Source organism: Echinops telfairi, unplaced genomic scaffold (assembly GCF_000313985.2).
Source record: "Echinops telfairi isolate 266 unplaced genomic scaffold, ASM31398v2 ScPeMD7_31;HRSCAF=116, whole genome shotgun sequence".
Classification (NCBI taxonomy): Eukaryota; Metazoa; Chordata; class Mammalia; order Afrosoricida; family Tenrecidae; genus Echinops; species Echinops telfairi.
In genome coordinates, this window is record NW_022103928.1 from 56,549,855 (window position 1) to 56,575,288 (window position 25,434).

Consider the following 25,434-nt stretch of genomic DNA (forward strand, 5'->3'; position numbering starts at 1 on the left):
CCGCCATTTTCAAAGCTCTTTAGAAGCAAAGGTGGCAAGACTCCGAGTCTCACGTATCCGGACACCAGGTGTCCGGAAAAGGGCACCATGCTTTAGAAAGTAGAGGGGGAGTGAAAGAGAGGCAGACTCTTGACAGGACGGACTGACACGGAGGCTACAGCAATGGGCTCGAACATAACAGGACTGGCCTGTGCTTTGTGCTGTTGGACATGGGGGTCACCATGAGCCAGACTCAACTCGAAGGCACCTGACGACAGCAACAGCCATTGTTACAGAAGACTGCCCAATCTTTCTTCCACAGGGCGGCTGGTGGGTTTGAATCCCCCACCGTCTGCTGAGCAAGTAATCACTCTGCCTCCACGGCTCTATTTTCGATAATCATCTCAAATGTTTCGTTGAACTGTCTGTTCCAACCCGTTGCTGTTGGGTTAATTCTGACTCGTGGCAACCCCAGGTGGGCTCACGAGGTTTCCAGTGGTTGATTCGGAGGAAGCTGAGACCACCAGGCCTTTCTTCTAGGCATCTCTGCCTGGACTTGAACCTCCAACCTTCTGAATAGCAGGTTTCACCAACCTTTGTGAAGGTGAGCTAACTGCTGAGGTTGTGGGTTACTCGATGGAGAGCAGTTGAAAACCATCAGCAGCTCCAAAGGAGGCTTTCTACCCCCATAAAGAGTGACAGTCTCAGGAACCCACAGGGGCAGTTCTGCCCTGTCCTACAGGGGGTTTCAGAGTAGGAATACACTTGATGGTAGTCCTTTGTGATTTGTGTTTTTAGAGAATTGGAAAAAAAAAAAAAAGTGTTTCTGTGGACATAGGCCTCCCTAGGATCCAGAGGAGCTGGGGCCCAGGTGGGCTTCCTCTACGATGCTAATTATGCTGCTCCTCCTTCTAAGTCAGGCTATAACAATAATGGTACAGTGTGCTATGCTGCCTTGAGAGGAAGCCTGGCTAATAATAGTGTTTCCAGTTAACTAATTAACTCTAATGAAATTAGGGTGATAGAACATTAATTGGCTGGTAGGACATATTTTGAAATTATTTTGAGGGATGATGTAAATCAAACAGTGAATTTCTTTTTTATTAAAGATCATTTTATTGGGGCTCTTACAGCTTTTATAACAATCCATACATCAATGGTATCAAGCATATTTGTACATATGCTACCATCATTCTTTTCTGGACATTTACATTCCATTGTATTTTCTTATTTAAACCCCAAAGAGGAAAATAGACATAACTTAAACAAAAAATGCTCAAGAGCTACTGCAATCAAACTCAAATTTTTCAAAATGGGTCGTCTGAATCTTGTGCTTCAAACCCATGACTGGGAAGTGAGTTATTGTTTGGGGCCCTAGTGCTGCTGACCGAAAGAAAGGCTGGCTATTTGAACACACCCAGGGGTTCCAAAGACCCCTAGTGGCCTAATGGTCTATGCCTTGGGCTGCCAACTGCAAGGTCAGTGGTTCAACATCATCAGCTGCCCTGAGGGAAAGGGGCAGTTCTACCCTGTCCTACAGGGTCTCTATGAGCTGACGTCAACAGCAGTGCGTTTGGCTGTTTGAGTTTGGGTTGTTCCGAGGAAAAAAAGGCCCAGCAACCTGGTGCCATCACAGATCACAGTCCAGAAGGCAGGAAACTAAGAATGGGAACTGACTTGACAATACTCGGCAACAAAGCCCAGAATGCCTTAGTGACGTCTGCGTGACACGACGGCAGTGTTCCTTTTCTCTCCTAAAATGACTGCAACTAAGCACACAGTTCTTCTTTTTTGGGTTGAGTTTTAAAAAATAGTTTTATTAATACTTTATCCACGTCATCCAATTCGATAATTCATTCGCTTCAAGAAGAGTTGTACAATTGTTACCATATTCCATTCTAGAACATTTCCTTCCTCCTTGTACTCATTGTTATTCATGGTTTATTTTTTGCTAACTGTGACAAAAATATACATAACAAAACATTCCCTGGTTCCGCAACTTCTACTTGTATAATTCAGGGGCACAGACATCTACCTCATAGAGACCCTAGAGGAGGGAATAGAACTATCTCTTGGGGTTTCCAAGACTTTACATCTTCATGGGAATAGGCAGCCTTATCTTTCTCCTGTGGAGCAACTTGTGGGTTTGAACTCCTGATTAACAGCTCAATTCATTGTCCACTACGCTGCCGGGGCTCTGAAGAGCCAGAGCTGACAGACTGGATGGCAATGAGTTTGGTTTGGAAGTAAGTATAAAGATATTAACTCACAGAGGTTAACCTCCATTCAGTAAAGTTAAGACACATTTTTTTTCGGTACTGAAATTACTGTGGGTGGATTTTTATTGAATTCTTTTTTAAATTGCTCTTTAAAAGTAATGCATCTAAAACATGACTGAAAAAAGATTCCATTAAATACTCAAGACACTGAAGAAGATCAATTATTATATCATGTGGAAGCCAGAGATGTCACGGAATCTGGCCTGACTCCTGAGTTTGTCGGACAGTTACCTGTGTCCGTTTGTATAGCCTGGATGAGAAAACACTGGTACAAAAACTAACTGTGCCGGGGAGGTAGCCCTCTCCTAGACTGAGGCTCAATGGTTCGAGTCAAGGCCAACATTTGAAGCAGGAAATCTACCCTCTAGGCTAAGGTGACCAGATTTTAACATTGGTAAAGTGGGACACCATCGATAAAACTCACATCCTGGCAAAATAGCCACACGGCAGCCGAAAACCGTATCCCCTAGCTTGTTGTGCATTCTTTCCAAAAAATCAGGACTTTTTAAAAAATGACGCGGGACGTGGGAAAAATTGTTAAAAATCGGGACTGTTCCGCCAAAAGTGGGACGTCTGGTCACCTTACTCTAGGCACCAGTGTCCCTAGCTCACCGTGGGCTCTCTCGATCACAACACAAAGCATAGTGCCCTGAAACAGCATCAACACAGCTGCCACTTGAAACAAGACTTCACAATCTGCTCTTGTGGTCTCCTAGCTTACTAAGTAAGTAATGACTAAGCTAGAAGACTGCCATTCGTCTGTCAGTTTGTCACATTGCGGTGCCATTCATGTTGCTGTAATGCTGGAAGTGACGTCACCAGTATTTCAAACATCAGCAGGGTCACCTGTAGCACAGCTTACAGCATCCTGAGTAAGACACGAGCCACCACTGTATGATACCCTGACAGACAGATACCTGGTGACTAAGGAAGCCAGCATCTCATATTGCTTTTTAAGGGTTCTGATCCTACGCTGTTGATATAGTTATGGTTTATTGTGCCAACCTGGCCGATTCATGTGGGATTAATCGAAGGGCGGAGGGATTAAATGCTCAGTGAACCTTGCCTTTCTAGTTCTCGGGGCTCTTGCTCTCTGATGGTCGGACCAGGGTGCAGCTGCCTTAGCCAGTTCCTTGCTTCAGCTGGCAAAGCTCACTTCCTGTGACACATCCCTGAGGAGAAGCCACAGGGACCTGCCCTGATGCAGCCCTGGGTGCTGGTGCTGGAGCAGCCCGGTGGAGACCCCTGCCAGTGCTGAGAGGCTTACACGCTCACTGATTCAGCTTTCCTCCTGCAGTCGGCGTCATTGTGTGTGTTTTCTGAGGTGGAGGAGGACTTTGTAAATCGGTGTCAGACATATGGGCTAATGTTGGACTTATGGGCTTGGACAGCACCGGTTGTGAAGCTTTCTTAATGTACACTTACCCTTTATTTAACACTCTCTCTTATACATATGTTTCTGTGGATTTGTTTCCCTAGTTTATCTAGACTAACACAGTTGTTTATGGTATTATTTGTCAAAAGAGAAACTAGGGTGGAGAAGGGCAACAAAGGACTCTTCAACCCGGGGGCAACCCCTCTGGCTCGATGGCTCTTTGCCTTTTTGGTCAGCTTTCCTAAGCTATTGTTAAAGTTATGCAGTGTTTTGTTAATATTCATAGTTTCTAAACACGTTGGCTCCAATTAAATTCACCTTCTGTTTTTAAAATTTTAACAGTTTTATTGCCATAATCACTACTTTATAACCCAATGGTTTAAACATAGTAAAAAGAGTTGTGCGATCATCAACACAATCAATTTTAGAGCATTTTCTTCCTTCTTATACTCACTGTTATTCGTTCCCACTCCCTCGCAGCCCCCCCCCCATAACTTTCCCTGACATAAATCTAAGAAACCATCAGTCCAGTCACTGTCTCTAGATTTACCTATCCTGGATTTCATATAAAGAAAAAAACACAGAAAAAATACAAAATAAAACAGAAAAAATAACCTCAATCCAGAAGAAAGCAGAAAATATTAAAAAGTAGGAAAACTTTAAAATGGTTCAAAAAAGAGAACAAATGACAATGTGTTAAATTTTAAACTAGTGATATTACATTAGTCTAATTGCCAATACATTCCACTCTTTCTGACAGCAAGGCTGTTCACATCCTGGTCAATGGCTAGAGTGGATTCACTGAAGGTTCCATCCATGTGGGAACCCCAACAAATGGGTTTTGAGGTTTCACTGTTGTCCACAGGCCTCTGCCAACTGGGTGCTCGGAATTTAAGCTTGAATATAGTTCCCTTCTCTGGTCCTGGATTTTATGATTCACAATGCTTGGATCATACAGACCAGTTTGCTTCTTCCGTGTGGACTTACCTGATAGCTCACTTGGACAGTTGCTTGTTTTACGACAGGCCTTTCAGAACTCAGGTGCCGTTCTTCCCCATGGCTGGGAATCATCGGATTTCTTCCTCACACTGTGCTACCGCACTCACACCTCAAGTGAGCTCGTCCAGAGCTCCTTGCCGTCACACAGTCTTCCACTACACGCCTGGTCCTCACACTCCTCCAGGGAGGAACCCCGCTACACCAGTGAGTCCACGAGCACGGGGCCACACGACGGGTCCTTAATAGTTAAGGAGGGCAGTAGACAAAGCGAGGTCCATTCCATCTCCTGCTGTTCGGTGCCATCTGGCTGATGACCCTCTGTGCTTCGGAAGGCAACGTGCCCTGGGCTTGTGCCATCCTCCCAATCGCGGTGTCTGAGTCCACACTTGCGGCTGTGATGTGACGTGCCTCCGTCTCCTCGAGGTCTTCCTCTTTTTCACTGACCCCCTGTTGTACCAAATCTTCTGTCCTTTTCCAGGGGTGCATCTCTCCTCATAGCATCTCCAGAGTACCCGTGACCACGTTCACCATCCTTGGCTGTACTTCCCGAGACGGATGCCCTTGCGCTTCTGGCCGTTCAGGACACTTCCTGTAGTCTTCCCTGGGGTCGCCTTTCAGCTCTGGGTTCCCCGAAGGAGGACCGTTTTCTTTCACTTTGAAGTCTCCACTACCGCTTAGTAATTAGAGACATCATTCTTATCTTTGGCTTCAGGCTGTACAGATTTCAAGTTGACACTTTTCAGTTGACACTTTCCGAGGCACTTGAAGATTGATCGATGCCCTTGGTTAAGTTTCTCTGTCAGGAGTCACCCCCCCCCCTCCCCCGGGGGATGGGGGCTTGCACCCTCTTCTCCTGAGACTACGTCCAGGTAGATCACCCATCCCACCACTCAGGATGTACACCAGGCTGTCAGCGGGCCTTTTAAATGGGATTGTGCTTCTATTAGAAGAGCGTGGTGTCTGGTCTAATTTCTATTGGACTTGACATCAAAAAAATCTGATGCCCTACCACACCGGTTTCATCTAAAGTTAATGGCTATAAAGGCCCTCCGGGGTGAAGACGTATGTTTGGAACTGGTACGAGATCATCACGTCTTGCGGTCATCTTACACGTGGTGACAACACACACCAGGTGGTCAATACCAGCGGCAGTGGGCTAGAGACAACGCAACGTTTTACTGCACATGCACCTTAACCAAGGGAAACTGGCTTGGGAACCTTTGCAGTCACTGGCCTTGGGAATGAACTCAAAAGCAACTCATAAATAATAACACAACAACGCTGGGAAGGAGAACCCCCAGGGTGATGCGAGTGGCGAAGGGGCTTAGTGACTCAGCAACAGGTGCCTGAGAAGAAAGTCCTGGCAAGCCCTGGAACTCAGCCTCCGAAAACCCTACGGATCCCAGGCCTACTCTGACAGATACGGGGTCGCCATGAGTCTGAACAGGCTTGGGAACAACTAGGGGTGTGTGTGTGTGTGTGTGTGTGTGTGTGTGTGTGTGTGTGTGTGTGTGTGTTTTAGTAAGCACACATGGTTAACATATAGTGCACACTGGTGTTTGTAGCCTGGTCAGGCACGACAAGATAGTAAGGGTCAGCATCATAAAAGGGGAACACATCAAGTAGCCTGGTTTGCAGACCGCAGGGTGGGCAGTCATGGGTGGCGGTGAGGAGATGAGTACTACCTGCTACTTGCAGAAGCTTAAAGGTAGGAAGCAAGGATGAGGTGAAGTCAATACTAGGTTCCCTCTCAGCCTCCCCCTAGGCGTGACAAGTGGAATGGATGTGTGGAAAGAAGCAGTGGACAGATGAGAATCGAGAATGCAAGGAGGGCGGTCATTTAGTTGAGGCTAACTCTTGGGTGAGGCTCGGGAGGACCTGAAGGGGAGGGAGGCCCTGGTGCCAGAGTTCTCTTCACCGCCGATCAGAGAACAGATGCTTAGGGGGTTGGGACACTAGTTGCTGATTTTCCAAAGTCTTACCTTTAGGAAGTGCAGCTAAAATCTGAGCATCGAGTCCTCTTTTGCCGTTAGTAAGGTGGTCTTTATTTTCGAGTGAAAACTCTTTCTGAAAGCTAAAATTGATTAAGTTAATAAAAAAATTTGAAGTCAGTTTAGATCAAGGTATAGAATAATCAGCAAAACAGAATCACATAAAAAAATCCATCTGTGCTGTGGTTAAAAACAAAACTCAAACCAAACAAAAGCAAAAATCAGCTGCTGCCGGGTCAGCTCCAACTCACGGGCAGCGCCCCCCCCCCCCCCCCCCCCCCCAGCCCTGCAGCATTTTCAAGGCTGGTTTTTCCCAGGCACGATGCCAGGCCTTCCTTCCGAGGCCCCCAAGTAGACTCGAACCTCCAGACTCCTGGTGAGCAGCTAAGCACCCGAGCCACTGGCACTGTCCAGGAACTCGGGTAAGGAGCCCTGGTGGTGTAGTGGTTACGAGTTGGGCTGCTAACTGCAAGGTCAGCAGTTCAAAACCACCAGCTGCTCCTCGGGAGAAAGATGGGGGCTTTCTACTCCCAGAGGGAGTTACCGTCTCAGAAACCATAGGGCAGTTCTACCCTCTCCATGGCTGGGCACTGACATGCTGGCCGTGAGATTGGAGTGTGTTTGTTTCTGAGGGACTCCAGTGCTATCGCTGATATTGTTGTTGGGTATGAAATCTACTCAAACTCACAGAAGTCCCATGTCACAGTAAAACTGCCCCACACCGGCTTCCTGGCTGTAATCTTGTTGGAAGCAGATCAGCAGGCTTGTAATTAAACAGAGTTAAATACGAAAGGGCTTTAAAAAGTTGGTGGGAAGTTTTCACTACCTTCTAATTCCATTTTCCACGAACATTTCGAAGCCCCCTCGCATATTCAAGCATCCCACGCATAATCTTCGGGGGAGCTTATTGGCAAGTGAAACGTTTGGCTTCGGCTATGATGTTATTTGTGCAATTAAATAATGAAATCATGATGAGCCGGAGACATGGCCTTGTGAAAACATGGAACTAGGAAGTCCGTGTGGGTCGGTCCAGACGGACCATGTGTGCCAGGCCCACGGGCCCCGCTTAGTCAAGCGACTGCTCTGTGACACGATGTCTTCACCAGGAAAACCAGCAACATGGCTAGTGATCTCCACGCTTCCCTCCGGTGTTAGCACTTTACGGAAGCAAGAAATGCCTGTAATCGGCCAATACATTGCAGCACAGTGAGCAGGCTGGGAAGGTTCACAAACAGCAAGTTGGGGCAAAAAAATTAAAAAGAGGAAATGAAATGACAAACAAACATGCATTGAACGCTTTCTACCTGTTCCCACAGTCAACATATCCCAGGTACGATCTTCGTGAACCAGGAGCCTTGTGAGTTACTCGCTAGGCTGCTCATCTCAAGGTCCACAGTTTGATACCCACTGCCCCTTTGAGGAAGGATGGGGCTTTCTACTCAAGTAGGGGTTTGGTCTGAGAAACCCACTGGAACAGTTCTGCTCCGGTCTATAGGCTCACTACGAGTCAGAATGGACTCAGTAGAAGTGAATGATCCTAATGAACTTGACCAGAATGCTATGAGGTAAGCGCTAGACAAAGGGCTTCTTCTTGTATCCTTCCTCCTAAAACAGTGTTCTGCTCTGTGCTCTTGCCCAATAGGGCAAATGCTTTCAGCGCGGCTGTCTTCAAGCTACCACTGGGAGGCTGCTGAATTCAGTGCATGACAGAGAGGGCGGCACATTGCTTTCGTGAACCAGTGTAGCATGGGCAACCCCTGTGACAGGGTCATTCGACCCCCAAAGGGGTTGCAACCCACAGGTTGAGCACCGCTGGCCTAGGGTAACCCTGCACCTCCATGGATACCATGTCCTCAGGAGCATGTGTGCACCTCTGCAATATTCCCTCAGGAGATCCCCTGTGCAGCGCCTGTATCACATACCATCATCGAGGTTTTCTGGATGATGATTTAAAAGTTTGCTTCTCTGTCTAGACGATGGTGCAGGTGGAGGCCATGTCTGTTTGGTTCCTCATGTCCCCCTCACGCTGTGCTTTTAACACCAAGCTCACAACGATCAGCTCCATTCTGGCTCCGGGAGACCCTATGGGGCAGGGTAGAGCCATCCCCATGGGCTTCTGAGACTGACTCTGTACAGGGGCAGAAAGCCTCATCTTTCTCCCATGGAGATGCTGGTGGTTTGAAACTAACCTGTGATTCTCAGCCCAACGCATAACTCACTACTCCACCCCGGCTCCACATGGTGGCTGGTTGTCTAAATATCTATTGAATGAATGAATGAATGAATGAACGAATGAATGAATAAATACATGACAACCACAAATGCTTCGATGTATACAAAAATTCACCTTCAAGCATGTTATCCGCTATGTATGTTATGTGTGTGTGGCTCTGTGCCCGAGTTAATCCCAGTTCACGGTGGCTGGCGAGGACAGGGCAGAACAGCCTCCTCGCAGGGTGTTCTAGGCTCTAGTTTGTGGGGAGCCCTGGTGGGGTGGGGCTACATGTCAGGCTGTGATGCACAAGGTCAGCAGGGGAAAGATGAAGCTTTCCACTCCTGTCCAGAGTTAGTCTTGGAAACCCCAGGGGCAGTTCTCCCCTGTCTTATGGGGTCACTATGGGTCAGCATCGACTTGATGGTACAGAGTTTGGTGTCCGAGTTTGGAGTCTTTTTGGAAGCAAATGAACAGGTCTTTCCCCCCATGGAGTCCCTCAAAAGCCAACTCGCTGCCAGCAATTCCGAATCATAGTGACCCTACAGGGCACAATGGAACTGCCCCTGTGGGCTTCGTAGCCTTTATGGGAGTAGACGTCTTTGTCTTTCTCCAGAGAAGTGGCTGGTGTTTTTGAACTGCTGTCCTTCTGGTTAGTAGGTCAACGTATCGCCACTACACCATGAGGACTTCTGTAGAGTCACTGACTGAGTTCAACCATCAACCTTTTGATTCACACCTGAGCACTGAACAGGCAGGCCCCCAGGGCTCCTACCTGTATGATACTCCATTGCCCACGAGTCCATTCCAACGTACAGTGACCTGACTACATAGGGCTTCTGAGATTGTGAGTCTTTACAGGAGCAGACAGCCTCATCTTTCTCCTGAGGAGCAGCTGTTGGGTTTGAACTGCCATCAGTTTTAGTTTAGCAGCCCAAGGCTTAACCCATAGTGTCACCAGGGCTCCATTACCTGTTTGGTAAATAAAAAACCTAACTCACTGCCATCAAATAGAAAGCCTTGTCTGTCTCCCATTATCTGAATGGTAGTTAGGGGCCAGTATCATTACAAAAATTGAGAATAATCATAAAGACATAACGAATATGGACTGGCTAAGTGCTTAGCTACTGGCCCGAATGTTGGCAGTCTGAGCAACTAGACTGCTCAGAGGGAGAAAGAAGTGGCAGTCTGCGTCGGTAAAGTCGGACCACCTTGGAAACTCCCTGGGGTAGTTCTACTCCGCCTCCGGGGGTCACCAGGAGTCAGAATAGACTCGGCAGCAATAGGCTTGGTTTGGTTACAAAGGCGAACATTCAATAACATCGGTTACTTTTCCCCCATCCTTAGAATAATATAGGATTGGGATCGTGTATTTACCTCCACATTGCTTTTGTTCCCATTGCACGCATGCATGGAAATCCTAGTCTATTTGCATGTGTTTGCACAGTAGGAAAACCTCTACATCTTCAAGGTAAATCTTCACAATTGCAAGCCCCATGGCTATCATTTCTCTGTGTCTCTCTCCTCATCACACTCAATGACTGATGATGTCTCCCAACAATGAGCTATGAAAGGTTAGCAGGAAGCAGCAAGTGTCGAAAGGAAGGAAGGACAAGGAGGTTGGCTTGGAAAGTGTGACAGTGATTCCCAAGTGCCACCAAGCCGTGGGGGGAGAAAGCAAGATTCCCCCAGCCAACATGAACAATGGGTTTTTTAAAAAAGAATCACGTTTCTTGTATGGACTTTGTACCCGTAAGGGGAACCGTGCAGCAGTGAAGATGCAGGGAAAACGTACCAGCGAGTAAGGAATTCTGGCCCGTTCATGATAGAGCAACTCCTTCTGATTGCTTTGTGGCTAATGAAACGTGTAGCAACTCTCCAGAAGAGCCCTTCTGTCCCTGTCCTTTTGGGTTTCTGAGCCAGCAGCCTAGCACGGCGTTAGCAGAGCCCATTGGTAACGTATGCTCCTGGTCATTCCAAAGGCCCAAGTTCTGGAGACGGGGCCCGCCCAGCTTCTCTAGACAGCATGCCCTTGGTGACAAGGGCTGGGGAGGTAGACCTGTCTCTTGGGGATAACTTCTGCATTCTTGCTTTCGATGTCCTTTCTTGGTGCTCGGTGACAGCTAAACCCGAAGTTCCAAACCCAGTTCTCCACACACGATAGATGTAAAAATTACAGACTTAATTTTCTCAGCTACGACTTTAAAACTCCCTCCTCTTAAGAACTCTTGATCTCACTTAATCAACTCTTGCCATCTGTGGGGAAAAGAAGAGTCATTTTATGATTAATTATTTTCATATCTATGGCTCCCCTCCTTTAGCTCTGAAAATCTAGGTACGTTTCCCTGACTTTTTTCTAAGCGTCCCCTTAACCTACTTAAATGTCCAGCTGGAGGAACAAGGAGACCCATTCACGTGCAAGCAGGGGTATTGCACTGTTACCACTTCACAGCTCCTTAACCATTTGCAAGGGCTACACCCACTCTGTCTGGGACTCCCCTACCCTGGCCATCCTTCTCCTGAAGTTTAAACTATAAGGCGTAGCAGAGGAAGGCTCACGACCACTCCTTTGCACCTCTCTTAGTTGGGCTGCTAACGACAACACGGGCAGTTCAAAACTCCCTGCCACTCCAGGGGAGAGAGATGAGACTCCTGAGATTTCTAGTCCTGTAAAGAATTACGTCTCAGAAACCCACCGGGGCAGTTCTACCCTGTCCTATTGGGTCGCTGTGAGTTGGCATAGAATCAAAGGCAGTGGGTTTTGGGTATTTTTTAGTTGCTATCCAGTTGAACAGTTGACTGGGTTTAGCCTAAGGATGTAAGTTCTTGTGCCTCCAGCCCCTTGACTACGGCTGCTAACCGACAGGTTCGAAGTTTGAGTCTACTCAGAGGGACCCTGGAAGAAGGGCCTGACCACGTTCTTCCAGTCAACCAGCCGCTGACCCCCCTGGGAAGCGAGGTTCCACACTGACACATAGGGTTGCTCTGGGTTGGAACTGGCTCCAGAGCAAGTGGTTTTATATAAAATACCCCTGACTTTGGAGTGGCTGTGTCCTTCCGTCCTGTCTCAGGTCTGTCTTATGGCCCAATTGCATGCTTGTCCTATCCTTCGATAAACAATACCTCTTGGTTTCCTTTTCTTCCTCTTAGACAGGGGCCCTCAAACAGGGGGCCAGTTCACTGTCCCTCAGACCGTTGGAGGGAAAGACTAGTTTTTTTTAAAAAAGTATGAACATATTCCTATGCACACTGCACATATCTTATTTTGAAGTAAAAAAACAAATGGGGCAAAAACACCTGGCAGGCCGGATAAATGTCCTCGGTGGGCCGCCATGTGGCCCGCGGGCCGTAGTTTGAGGACCCCTGTTCTTAGTCACCAGTGCTAGTATAGTGAAATCAACCAGCTGGGGCCATATTAGGACATGAACTTTGGGGTCGATGACAAACATGGTGAACAGGAGAAATTGGAAGCGGTGCTGAGCACTGAGAGTCCAGGGGCACTGTGTGGCTGCTAACTACAAAGCTGTCTGCTCTTGCAAAGATCTACCTCCTTGGAGACACTCTATACTATGGCTCTGAGTCAGAATCAACTTGATAGCTGTGGTTTGGGTTTGATTGGGTCAAGCTCTAGAAAAATAAGGTTTCGTGAGTCAGGTAAGACAAGCACACTGATGACCCTGGGCCATGATGGCTCTAATTAACCTAAACTCATAGCAGATAAAGTACATCGGGCTGTTACCCTACCGCTCACAGGATCCACTGGGCCATCCGCAAATGCACTGCCAGGCTTAGCTTCAGTGTTTAGACTACTGTCTATGCCAATGCTCTGAGGCAAACACTTACTTCGTAAAGAAGCAATCTAGCAATGCATTAGGAACAAGAGCATCAGTGTGGAATGAGGGAGATTAGGGCTTAGGGCCTTCTGAGTCAATGAAGTTCAGGTTGAAATCCAGGCCTGCATGTGTAGTGGTGGATGACTTAGTGGTTCCACATGAAAATACCAGCCTCTCTCAGGGACGGTGGTCGAAAGAGAAGTCCCCAAGAGACATACAGCTCTCTGGCTTGGCACTGGCTTTTAGGTGGTTGGACATCAATAACAATGAACCACGAAATCTGAGTAGCATGCATATCAGCTACATCAAAGTGACAGAACGTCCTGCAGCTAAAGGAATTGAAGGGCAAAAAGAAAGGGCTTAAGAAAGAGATATTAAGACCCCCAAACCTAAAAACTCACCGCCATCAAGTTGATTTTGAATCATAGCTGTAGGCATCTGAGTCTGTAGAGCTTTACAGAGAAGAAAGCCTCCTCGCTCTCCCGTGGATCAGTTCAAACCCCGTGGGTGACGGGGTAGGTATTAGGTACTAGGTAGCTAGATTAGGCACAAAGGGGGTTGTCTTCCCGAATGCCTGAGCTAAAGAAAAATGAGCTATCTATGCCATAATAATGGGGTTGGAAAGAAATCAGGCACACCAATTAGACACCTATGAGAAGATCCAAACTGAGCATGCTCAGATACAAGCACGCTCAGCTACAAGGTGGGAGGTCCACCTGGGGACACAGACTAGACCTAGGCCCATGACCTCACACAGGTGTGATTAAACACAGCCAATAGGATTGGCCAATGTGCTCAACCACGCCTCCCCCAGCCAGGGGCAGGAGAGAATAAGAGCCAGGTGCACAGCCCTGACAAGCTTCTTGGTCCCCAGCCAGTTTCTTTTACTTTGCTCTTGCTCAGGTGCATGCTGTAGGCGGAGGTTGGGAGTCCCTCCCACATGCAAGGCATGTAAGCGCCTGTGGGCCCCCAGGGGCCCCCACACCCACTCTTGGTCTCCGGGGATTCCCCAGTTTGGCACGTGGGAGTTTCACGGTCCCTGTTCCTGTATTCTTTCCACCTGGTTTTGCATGCCCAGTTGCAAACCCCAGAGCAATTTCCTCGTGGCCTGGCACGCTTTCCAGAAATAGCATATACCCTTTTGAGACTGTAATACCTGCAACGTTCCCTTTCCTCCAAAAAACTGACTCAAATTACAAAAGAGTTTCTGCTGCGCGAATTCGCTCGGCACTGTAAAGTGAAGAACCAAGGTAACCCAATCAGAAACATATGGATGGATGGATGGATGGATGGATGGATGGATGGATGGACGGACGGACCCCCTGCCTTCAGGTCAAGTCAGACTTGCAGCATCTCTTTATATAGTTTCCGAGGCTGTAACTATTTACAGGAGCAGACAGTTTGATCTTTCTTCTCAGCTGGCGGGTCTGAGGCACTGATTTTAAGGTTCGTAGTCCAACGTTTACTAGACGGATTTCCTTGGATAGATGGGTGGAGGGAGGGAAAGATGGAAACATGAACTCAAGGATGGAGGGCAAGAGGAAGGAAAGAAAAAGGTAGGAAAGGAAGGAAGCAAAACCTTTTCTAACAACAAAAACATTAAAAGCTCCGTTTCTTGATGGAGAGTTTCCAAAAGGCCAGCAGGTGCTTCAAAGCAGGTGTGAGAAAGTAATGACACCAGACACCGACATTGCTTTCTCCAGAGTCCCAGAAACAAAAAGAAACGTGCTTGGCTAAGGGTCCCAGAGCTTGCTTTGCGTCAATGTAGTTTAATAAATCAAACTCTGGGGCGATAACACACAAGTCACACATCAAAGCTCGCCACTTAGGAATCCAAGAGACGACTATGAAAAGTTAGTTCAAATTTCAACATTGAAGACCCCCCACACAGAGGCCACTTTACCTTGGAACGTGTCTTGACGGTGAGAATCCAATGAAGCTTACGTTTGTCTTGTTGAAATCTAAAGAAAGAGAAATCATATCTTGTTCAAACTGTTACTGAGTAAAAAGAAAAAAAATAAAGATTCCAATGGGGTGGGGGTGGGGACAATTGTTCAAAGTTCCTTTTGCCAGAGAATTCAGAAAACAGAAACCGGGACTCAGACAAGTAAATGAGGAATGCAATAATGATACTTTCTAAGAATCAACTCTTGCAGATAGATTTTGCACGGTCAAGTTTTGGTGGGGTTTTTTTGTTTTTGTTTTGGGTGTGGTTTTTTCCCCCTCCTGAGAAGTAGCCAACCTACGCCATGGGATTACAACAAAACAAAACAAGACATACAAACCGGACCGAGTTTGAAGTTATCATCTAAATTTGCTACCGTAATAAGAAAATCCTCAAAGCCACCCGACAGTGGGATGACCTGGCAAGGACTCAAGGTAAACAGAGATGATAAAAACAATTGCCGTCTGAGCCCGCTGAGGGGTTTTTAAAGACTAAAGGTGGGGGTCGGGTGGAGAAAAGGGGTGCTTTTGCTGTGCCTTTATTGTTTTCATGATCATCTAAATGATAACAGCATAACAAACCAGTCCCTTATTTATTCTTGAAGATGAGAGGTTGTGTAAGGACAGCTGGGAGCAATTCCATACAGGGAAAAATGTCTGTCCTGAGTGAAGGGGTTAATCAAAAGCAGGCCCAGGCAAAATTCATAACCAGGCGAATGGCAACTAATCCATTTTACAGCTCTTGGCACGGAACCACTGGTCCACCAAGAAAATCACAAGGAGACCACAGACAGACACTTCTTGACCCAAGAAAGCCCCTCTCACTATTGAACATTCGAGGGGCGAACAGAGGGGCCCGGCACACCAGATGCTGACGATCCTTGTCCATCAGTTGACACCCTGACATTGGCATTGGGGAACCCTGGACACTAGAGACATGCGATAAAATGAAATGCATCATGTCCGTGAAGCATTTAAGTTTGTTTCCTAATTAGACAATGACCTTGCTAGGTATTAAAAGAAAGAAACTCACAGTCCAAAAATGCCACCCACGGCTGCCAAAGACAATTCCTGAATTTAAGACCTGAGTTGTCCAAGCTCCTTTCAGACCATGCACCTGTGCTGGGCGACACTTTCCAGCAGCAGTGCCTGGCTTTCAAATCGGACATCCCCAAATCCCTCCAGCATCTCACTGCTGTCGCTCCACCAGGCTACGGAATCCGAGGTACCGCTTCAGCAGGGAAGTGGGAAGCTCATAACACAGTCTCCTCCCGGCTCCCAAGGAAGCCACTGGGAAGACAGTATTTTGTTCCAAACTGTCTCCTTTGAAGGTTTAATTTTAAGAAACCCCACACACTCATCCACTTGCCTCCTGGAAATAACTGAGTAAATGCAGCGGCGGCTCGGGGGAAACATTTTCGCAGGATCCCAGCATATCCAGAGCTTGCTCAAAGTTTGGGCATTGCGAATCATTTGCCCTACGCAAAGGCTGGAATGGTTTAGTTGTATCTTGAACATACAACGGTGGGACGGGACAAAAAAACAAACAAACCCTCAAAACACAAAACCAAACCCCTCTCGATTTCAATGATGACAAGATAAGCTAATTTGCAAATCAGGTTCAAAGTATTCTTTGAGTAAAACAGCATGTATTATCTGGACACAGGAACACACAGGGTAAAGTCATTCACTCGGCTCCTAAAGCCAAGCCCCAGAGCATCTGCCATCTCTCTGGCCTTACCTGGCTTCTCAGCGAACGTGAGCCCTCCCCAGTAGCCGGAAAGCCCTGGCCTCCTGAACATGGCTGCAGAGGGAAAGGTTCAGTAGCGGAGCCTGCTCCACAGCTGACTCTCAGCCATCCACGGCCCCAGCAACCCAAGCAAACTGGGACTGAGGTTTTCCACCACGCAGGCAGGGCTGAGCCACCAGGCGCTGGTGTCCTTGGGAACATAGTAAGCTCAGAGCCCCAGGCTGTGGGCTGCAGCAGCTCAGACCCGTAATCAGATTACAAGCAGAAATTAGGCCTATGGATGCCGGGACAGACAGGCCCCCAGCCATTGGACATTTGTAATCTTACCACTTCAACACCGCAGACAAATCACAGCATATGTTTCCACTAAGCGAGATCATGCCGCACGCGAAGCATCCTCTGGGAGGAGTTGTTTCCCAACTCCTCCTTTCCCTAAAATTAAGCAAGCAAACAAACACAGCCAGAGACTCTGGAGGGACCAGGTAGGAAGGAAACCTTCTAAAGGTGGCAAGCTGCTCCCAGCTGGGCCTTGGCTCCTATCAACAAGGGAAGGGTTTTACTTAACAAGGGAGCCAAAGGCCAGATTTGTGAACACCACAGGAGTGAAACGGGTGGGTGGGTGGGGGAAACAAAAGGCAGCTATTAGTCTCCGGGTTCCAACCTTTTCATGGGAGGCAGACGCTGTGAAGTGACAGCCCCGTTTGCCTCCACCAGTTGTGACCTGTAGCTGGTGGGCCCGAACAGTGATGGCACAGTGCCCAGAAAGTCACAGCCACTCCAGAGGGGCAGATTTATAGCTCAGGGCAATAGGAAAGAGGGCTCCTGGACACAGTCCCCTCCTTGCTGAGGAGATCTGGAGAACCACTGGGGAGTGACAGCACCCCTGTCCTTGGGGAGGAGGTTCCCACCTGGGACTCAGCCCTCCTCCCCCCAGAGACAGAGACCATAGTTGGTGTCTCGTCAGGGCTGAGCACTGGACCCGGAGCACACAGTAGGCCCTCAGCCAGTGACTGCTGATGGACCACGTGGAATCAAGGACTGGCCTTTTCTGAAAGCGAGACGTCACCTTCTAGAATGAGGGCACCGCCTGTCTGCTTTGGCGCCAGACCCACTGCAAACACATTTCTGAATCATAAACGTTGATGGGAGCAAAGAAAGACAGGCTAAAGCAGCTAAGGAAGAGACATACAGATGTGCTCCTATAAGGCAATGGTAGTTTCTCCGCAAGGCTGTTTTAGCTGAACTCTTGCAGACATAAACCGGGCAGAGAGGGAGAAATCTTCTGTGATCCTTTGATGATTTGTGTCAATTTGAAGATGTATGAAAGGGCAGGGGTGGAATCCAACCTGTCCATCTGGTCAGAGCCTGACCCTGCCTTCTTGTGTGGGTCCTGGGAACCTCTTCCCATTAGGAGGGCCCTGGGCAACTCCCTCCCTCTCTGCCCCTTCGCCTTCCTGCTTGCTGGGGCTCTGCCATTGGCCCAGAGAGCTGCAGGTGCCCATGTTGCCACCGACCTCGGATCCACAGACTCTGCACCCACCAGCCTGTGATCTTCCTGCATTCTGGATCACTGCAGGTGGCTACATGAGTCTGAAGACGGACTTATGGACCAGCATCGGACTTACGGACTTGAGTTAGACTGGGTTGGGATGCTTTCTTGATATATAACTACTTCTTGATACTTCATTCTTATCCATATGTACATGTCAATGGATTTGTTTCTCTAACCAACCCAGCCCTGTGACACCTTCTAACATTTGCAAGCTGGCCAAGAGGGCAGTTAAGAAAACTCAGCACGGAACAAGCTGAGCGCTGTGGACAGTGGTTATGGCAGCTTCACTGTAGGGTCGTGGTGACTTGGAGGAAAAAAAGAGGACAAAGGGGGTTAACGGGAGGAGAGACAGCTCTAAAACTAAGGTGACCAGACGTCCCACTTTTGGCGGGACAGTCCCAATTTTTAACAATGTTTCCCATGTCCCACAGCGTTTTAAAAGTCCCAATTTTTGGAAAGATTGCACGACAAGCTAGGGTATATCGGCTGCCATGTGGCTATTTTGCCAGGATATGAGTTTTATCAATGGTGTCCTGCTTTACCAATGTCAAAATCTGGTCACCTTACCTAAAGCTCATGATGGCTTAACAGGAAAGGAGAAGACCAGCGGGGTCCACTAGGAGCCCCTGAGGAGCAGTTAGGCCAGCTAATGGCTGCTTATGCTGATTTCTACATCTCCTTGCTTCAGGAGTTGAGTAATTAGGGCCTACCCAAAGACGTGATGGCAAAGACCCAAGTCAGTGGCACATGGGAGGTGGGTACAAGAAAGCAAAGGGTGACTCTTTGGCTCCCCCCCCCCCACTTTCCAAGGCCCCCACCTCACTGGAGAGGGACTGAGTGTGGACCCGACTCTGTAACTTTGGGCTGTGGGGCTCAGTGATTCTGCCTCTAGAAGTGTGCCCCAGGAAAGTACCCTGCCTGCAAGGTACAATGATATTCATCATCATCTTCATTATAGATGTGTCAGTCTGGAAGAAGGCTACACAGGGGATGTAGCAAAGGAAGAGATAAGTAACAAACACAAGACAGCCGGGCTTTGAATCCAGGCTGTGATTTGGGAGGGGTTTGTTCATGTTATATCTAGTGGAGATGCACCCAGACAACGCAAGTCAGAAAGAGGAAAGGGTCCACACCTCATAGCTCGGAGCGGACCCTGTTCCTGATCGCCCTCTCTGTCCTCCCCACTGCCCACAAGACGCGTGCCAAACTCAAACACCAACTCACTGACATCACGTTGATGCGGACACTTTGTGACCCTCAAGGACAGGGAGGGCCAGCCCTGTGGGTTTTGGAGACTGTAACTCTTGACAGGAGTAGAAAGCCTCATCTTTCTGTTGAGGAGCTGCTGTTGGTTTCGAACTGCTGGCCTTGCGGTTAGTAGCCCATAAGTGTAACCACTGCACCGCCAGGCTTCATGATACATACTCATTAATTAATCTCTAGTTACCAAAACAGTAAAGTGCAAGCAAAAATGAGGGCACTAGGATTTTTTTGGATTTGTGCCGACAGATCTATGGCACCAGGTCAACCTACCTTGGCTGTCAACCGAGGAGCGGGCCAGACAATGCCAAGGTCTTTGACGACACAACACGTGCTATTTCTCAAACCCAGTGCTGCCTGGGCCATCATCCATGAAAAGCTGGATGGATCGCTGGCCCCTGCCCAGCACTGAATTCACCTGCGTGGGCCCCTTTGTACATCTGTCTCCTCTCTTGGGGCATCGCTCTGTCCACCCTCACTTCTCCTGTTGAAAACCATCTTCCCTGCCATCCAGTTAAGGCACCCTGGGTGTGAGTCAGGTGGCCAACCAAAGAGTTAGAAGAAAGACAAGTGACATTCTGCTACCACAAAGATGACAGCCACCAAAGCAGCTCTCTCGACCTCCATGGAGTCACTCTGAGTCAAAAACCGACTCTGTGGAGGTCGGTTTGGTGAAGTGTGGCATCCTGGCTAAAGGATGAGAAGAATTAGAAGGGCCGCACAGCTAAGACACACTCCTGTGTGTCTTCCCCTGACTGCCTCACAGAACACCATGCTCACAGCGAGTTCAGAAGCGGGATGATTGATCTATCCGCTCAACCAGTCAACCAACCCAACAGGCCGGCGACGCAGCCCTCTGGACGCCTCATTCCCAGATGAGTCATTACCTCTCTTTCCCTAAGTGGGTGGCATCGAGGAAGGTGACTGCTACTCTTTCCTTGACTTGGTCCTCCCGCTGAAGTGGCCTGGTGGTCCCTCCAACCAGAACAGACACTGTGGGTTGTGAACACCGGTATGCAAGGAGCACCAGAGAGAAAAGACTCCGGATTCCCCGGCTAAGAACCAGCCAGGTGACTCCTGGACTCCAGACGTGTCCAACGGTGGGATGAGTCCGGGTAGGAAGGAATGCCGCCTAACTGCCTGGTCGAAAGGATCATGGTATGAAGTCCCTCAGGGGATAGGACGCTCCGCTCCCAGCTGCGGCTCCAGCTGAAAGGGAGGCTGTCCAGAGCAGCAGGGTCAGTCGGTTATTCTGACTGACAATAGATACTACGCTTGCCCCTGCAACACACGGGGAAGCAGCCCTTCTCCAGCAATCAGCAAGGGTAAAGACCACAGCAGGAAACAAAGCAACAGACGAGAAGGGGGAAGCTGAGGACCCCGCTGGCCTCTGCTATCACACTCGGTGTAAAGAATACAAGGAAGACCTACCCAGCTGTACCGGTGACCACCGCGTGGCAAACAGATGCCGCACCCCCCCAACTCATTTCCACTCACTGCTGATCAATCCCAGAGCCGTCAGAGTAGATCTCCAGGGATCTCAATGGCTGCTTGTGCAGAAGGAGGTCACCGAGCCTTTGCTCTGAGACACCGCTGGGTAGATTGGAACCAAGACCCTGTGTTAGCAGCTGCACCACCTGTTAACTTACTGCACCACCTAGGGGCGCCTTAGAGTCGACCAACTCATCTGGCCCTCTCAAAAGCCAGAGAGAGAGAGAGAGAGAGAGAGAGAGAGAGAGAGAGACCGACCTTATAACCACCCCTATTTAGAGATGGGGAAACTAGGTATAGTGTGATCTATAAGAACTACTGGAGCGTGGATGGATGAGCTAATGAAAATGCATCTTCAAAGGCATGCAGTGGGCACTGGTGTGTGCTGACACAAGCTCCATTCAACGGCAAGCAAACATCCTAGCAAATACGTCGCGATGGAGGTGGGCGTGAGATGAATGGAGAAGCGCGGGGGCGCGCTCGGGGAGATGACCCCCGTGTTTGTCCCTGGGAGACCCTGCATCCAGAAAGGAGAGGTGGTTGCAGGATGCGCTCTGAGGAGGTCAGTGTGAGGAGGCCACCTTAGAACTGAGGATCCAGGGGAGCCAGCAGCCCGCTGGGAGGTGAGGCAGGACTGAACCGGGCAGTAGGGGGCAGAGTCACAGGATGACTGGCACCTGCCTGAAGGCATACCGTTTGGGAGTTACTGAAACATTTTAAAATGTATCTTTCTGTAAATGCCCCAGATAAATGACTTTAATGAAACCAACCAGGCATGCCTAAAGATGCCTGCCAGGCTGGAATTCCAAAGTGATGGATATTTTTATAGCTGAGCGCAGGAGTCTTTTATAGACGAGGAACAGCCAGAAATGGTCTTCTCATTTTCCTCGGTGGATTTTATGTACATCTGTAGACCCTTAATCTGGGCGAACACTGCCCGACATGAGGTAATCCCACCACTGGGAAGCCCGTTCGATCCTTTTCATTTTCCCTTTCTCACAGACGGGTTACTCAGACATCCCAGATTTTTCCTTTTAGTGTTACACCCCTCCCCACACCCACCCTGTGTGGACTGTGAAGGGCTCTGTGGATTTCGGCGCGTGGTGATATTCTGGACAAGTCTGCTAGTACAACTGGGTGTTGCATCTCTACGTGAGCCCACCGAAGCAGGCCAGGAATGGGGAGATGAAAGGGTCAAGCCCGGCCAGCCCCTAGAAGCGACTTCTCTATCAGACATACTGAAAGCATCCAGCCAGCCACACTCTATGGACAACCATTGGGCTTTTAAAGACTCACGCATCTTCAAATGAGAACTATTAATAATTACAGTGACAATCGCCCTATCTCTGCTTAAGATACGGCCTCTTTCGAATTGGTGACGTATGATGCTTGGGGGCAAAAATCCAGGTGCCTTGTAGAAGTCAAGCCCTGGTTGCGTAGCGGTTACATGCTCTGCGGTCATCCGAAAGGCTGGCAGTTTGAAACCATCAGCCTGCTCCACTGGAGAAAGGCAGGGCTTTCTACTTTTTTTTTTTGTGTAATTTAATTTTTTTTTTAACATTTTATTAGGGGCTCATACAACTGTTATCCCAATCCATACACACATCAATTGTGTAAAGCGCATTTGTACATCATTTCTCAAAACATTTTCTCTCCATTTAAACCCCCGACATTAGGTCCTCATTTTTCCCCTCCCTCTCCGCTCCCACCTCCCTCATGAACCCTTGATAGTTTATAAATGGGTATTTTGTCATATCTTGCCCTGTCCGACGTCTCCCTTCATCCACTTTTCGGTTGTCTGTCCCCCAGGGAGGAGGTCACACACAGTTCCTTGTAATCGGTTCCCTCTTTCCTACCCATTCTCCCTTTACCCTCCCTGTTTTGCCACTCACACCACTGGTCCTATAGGGCTCATCCATCCTGGATTCCCTGTATTTTCAGTTCGGCTTTCTACTCTTGTAAAGAGTTAGTCTCAGAAACTCACCGGGGCTGTTCCCCCCGGTCCTATAGGGCCCAAGTCGAGTCAATGGCAGTGCCTTTGAATCTTGTAGGAGAGGGGGCTCCTGGCCCATCACTTTTCCGGAGAAAGATACAAGTCAGATCCATTTAATGTGCAAAGTGTCCACTGATGATTAAGCCATTTAATGTGCAAAGTGTCCACTGATGATTAAGCGCAAAGCTGTCTTCCAAAGCACGGACATGGAATCATGCCGGGACCCAAGACCCATGCCCACCTCTCCTTCCGCAAGGTGCCAGGGACAGCAAGAACGTCTTTGCAGAGCACCGCACGACAAAGATGGCTTCAATCACCATTTGGAAGGGAGATGCAGGCTGAGGTGAAAGCTGTGGGGGGCTGGAGGGGCCGCAGCTGGGAACACCTGATTCTTGGAGGGGGAACGCCTGTTAAGGGAGGGAGCGGCCGGTGCTACGATTAGGATCCAAGGAGGTCAGAGAAACCTTCTACCAACTCAGGATTCCGTAGCTGATGGCTTTCCCATGAACTCAAAGCGAGGAAACGCTGAGTCATCAGACAGCAGTTTGTTTAATGAGTCTGAAAACCCAGATGGCAGACAAGGCAATACATAAAATGACTACTGACACCTGAGAGCTTGGCCGTTCTACGGCGACACGGGGGGTGGGGGTGGGGGGTTGGGGAGGGGGCGACCCGAAGGAAAGCTTTGAGTCGAAGCATTTCTTGGCTTCCTTGGTCCCTAGGCACTCACTGGGTGGCAGGATGAAGCACCCCACCACGAACCCAAAGGTTGGAGGTTCTGACCCACTCAGAAGTACCTTGAAAGAAAGGGTGGGCGATCTGTGTCTGTGTGGTAGTTACGTCATATGGTCTCCGCTTGAGACTACTGAGAATGAATGGGGTGGAATGTAGCCTCTCAATCAGGTCTCAGCTTGATGATATCATGTGGAGGCGCTATGGCTATAAAGCGCGGGGTCTGGAGGCCAGACCCAGACTCTTTCTGCTTCGTCTTCCTGCTAACAAGACACATGGAGCAACGCAGATGGAGCCAGAGCCCCGGAGCTCCAGGAGTCACGCGGAGACCCCTGCCAGCACTGGGGTACTACTGCCCACTGGATCCACAAGACTTTCCACCTACGGGCATGTGAACTCCCTGCATTCAGCATCATTGCATGTGTTTGTGTGAGTCTGAAGAGGAATTTATTGACTGGTATCAGACATAAGGGCTAATATTGGATTTACGGACTTGATCTGGGCTGTCATGTTTCCTCAGTATACAAATGCTCTTTTATATAAAGCTCTTTCTTATACACATATGAGTATATGAATTTGTTTCTCTAGTCTACCTGGACTAACCCAGTCTGAAAGGCCACAGCGTTGCAAGCCTGGAGGAGCAGTAGTGGGGGTGCGGGCACCGTGAGTGCGGGCCCACTCGATGGCAGTAACTGGTCTGGCCTCTGATGGGCATCTTAGTAAAAACAACTCCGTGACCACCTCCATAGCAACCAGCACTATGCAAATCCAAGAGATGCTTAGTCACCTGCCCAGTGTCTCCAGATATTGTCCACGAGGCACCTGAGACTTAACCGCACTGCTCCGAGCAGATTCCTAGCATAGCTACTAGACTGATGGGGAGGGAGGCCTGGGACGAGTTCCTGGTGACGTCAGTGTGCACTGGGGGAGGAGGGCCTGTGCTCACACCCGAGTGACAGTCTATCCCGAGTGACAGGGACAACAAAGAAACGTCAGCTACTACTCTGCTTATTGAAGTGACTTGGAAACAATGTTTACCCTGAGCAGTAAGCTTGACACCCGACAAAAGGCCAACGCTAGCCTTTGGTGGAGCGCAGCCTCACGCGGGGTGCTTGTGAAAACGAAGGTCCCTGCACCCCAGATGATCATGACATGCGCCACAGTTCAAAACGCCCACTTCATTCGTAGTAAGAAGTCTGGGCGGACACAGAAAGCCAGAGTAATCAAACGGGTGTTTGATGAAGGAAGCCTTCTTAGACTTACTTGGTCTGAGGAGCTTCCTTGGGAGGGAAAGGAGGACAGGCAATGCCGAGGGAGCAGAGGGCTGGCAGCCAGGAGGAAGACGTGCCCACGGCCTGAGAGCTAAATGAGGATGATGCCTAATGGGGGCGAGGTTCCCTGGCATGCCACCGTCAGAAGGCAAGAGCACGCCATGACGAGGTGAGGAAGAGGAGCCAAGGAGATACTCCTAGAGCAGTGGTTCTCAACCTGGGGGTCGAACGACCCTTTCGTAGGGGTTGCCTGAGACCATCAGAAAACACATATTTCCCATGGTCTTAGGAACCGAGACACCGCCCCTCTATCCGTCTCCAGGCAGGTCCGCCCACACGCAGATACACCCACAGATGAGCACCCGGCGTGAAGCCTGCTACCCATGCTACACCATGCTTCAAGACAAAATTTCATTTATTTGTCATCATAAATATTTCACAATATATAATTCCATATTATTTTTGTGATGAATCACCATGCTTTCATGATGTTCCATTTGTAACCACAAAAATACATCCTGCATATCACATATTTACATGAGGATTCATAACAGTAGCAAAATGACAGCGATGAAGTAGCAACAAAAATAATTTTATGGTTAGGGGGTCACCACAATATGAGGAACTGTATGCAAGGATCAAGACATTAGGAAGGTTGAGAAGCGCTGTCCTAGAATGAAGAGCTCGGGTCCCAGAGATAAGAAAAATAAGAGCCATGGAATTTCTAACGCTCTACACCCTAACACCAGCCTGGAAGACATCATGCTGCATGT

At 48.8% G+C, this 25,434-nt stretch overlaps 1 protein-coding gene across 9 annotated transcripts in view; it reads right to left on the reverse strand.

The window, feature by feature from the left end:
- Nucleotides 1-25,434, reverse strand: part of SVIL (supervillin) — a 221,238-nt gene that overhangs the window by 101,725 nt on the left and 94,079 nt on the right. For 8 of the 9 annotated variants that reach the window (XM_045290069.1, XM_045290068.1, XM_045290066.1 and 5 more), the window contains 2 exons: nt 14,572-14,629; nt 6,615-6,706 (listed from right to left, as the gene is read on the reverse strand). The gene's annotated coding sequence lies outside the window, so the exon portion shown is untranslated. Of the gene's footprint in view, nt 1-6,614; nt 6,707-14,571; nt 14,630-16,353; nt 16,402-25,434 lie in introns of those variants that run through there. The other variant, XM_045290062.1, reaches the window with a different exon arrangement.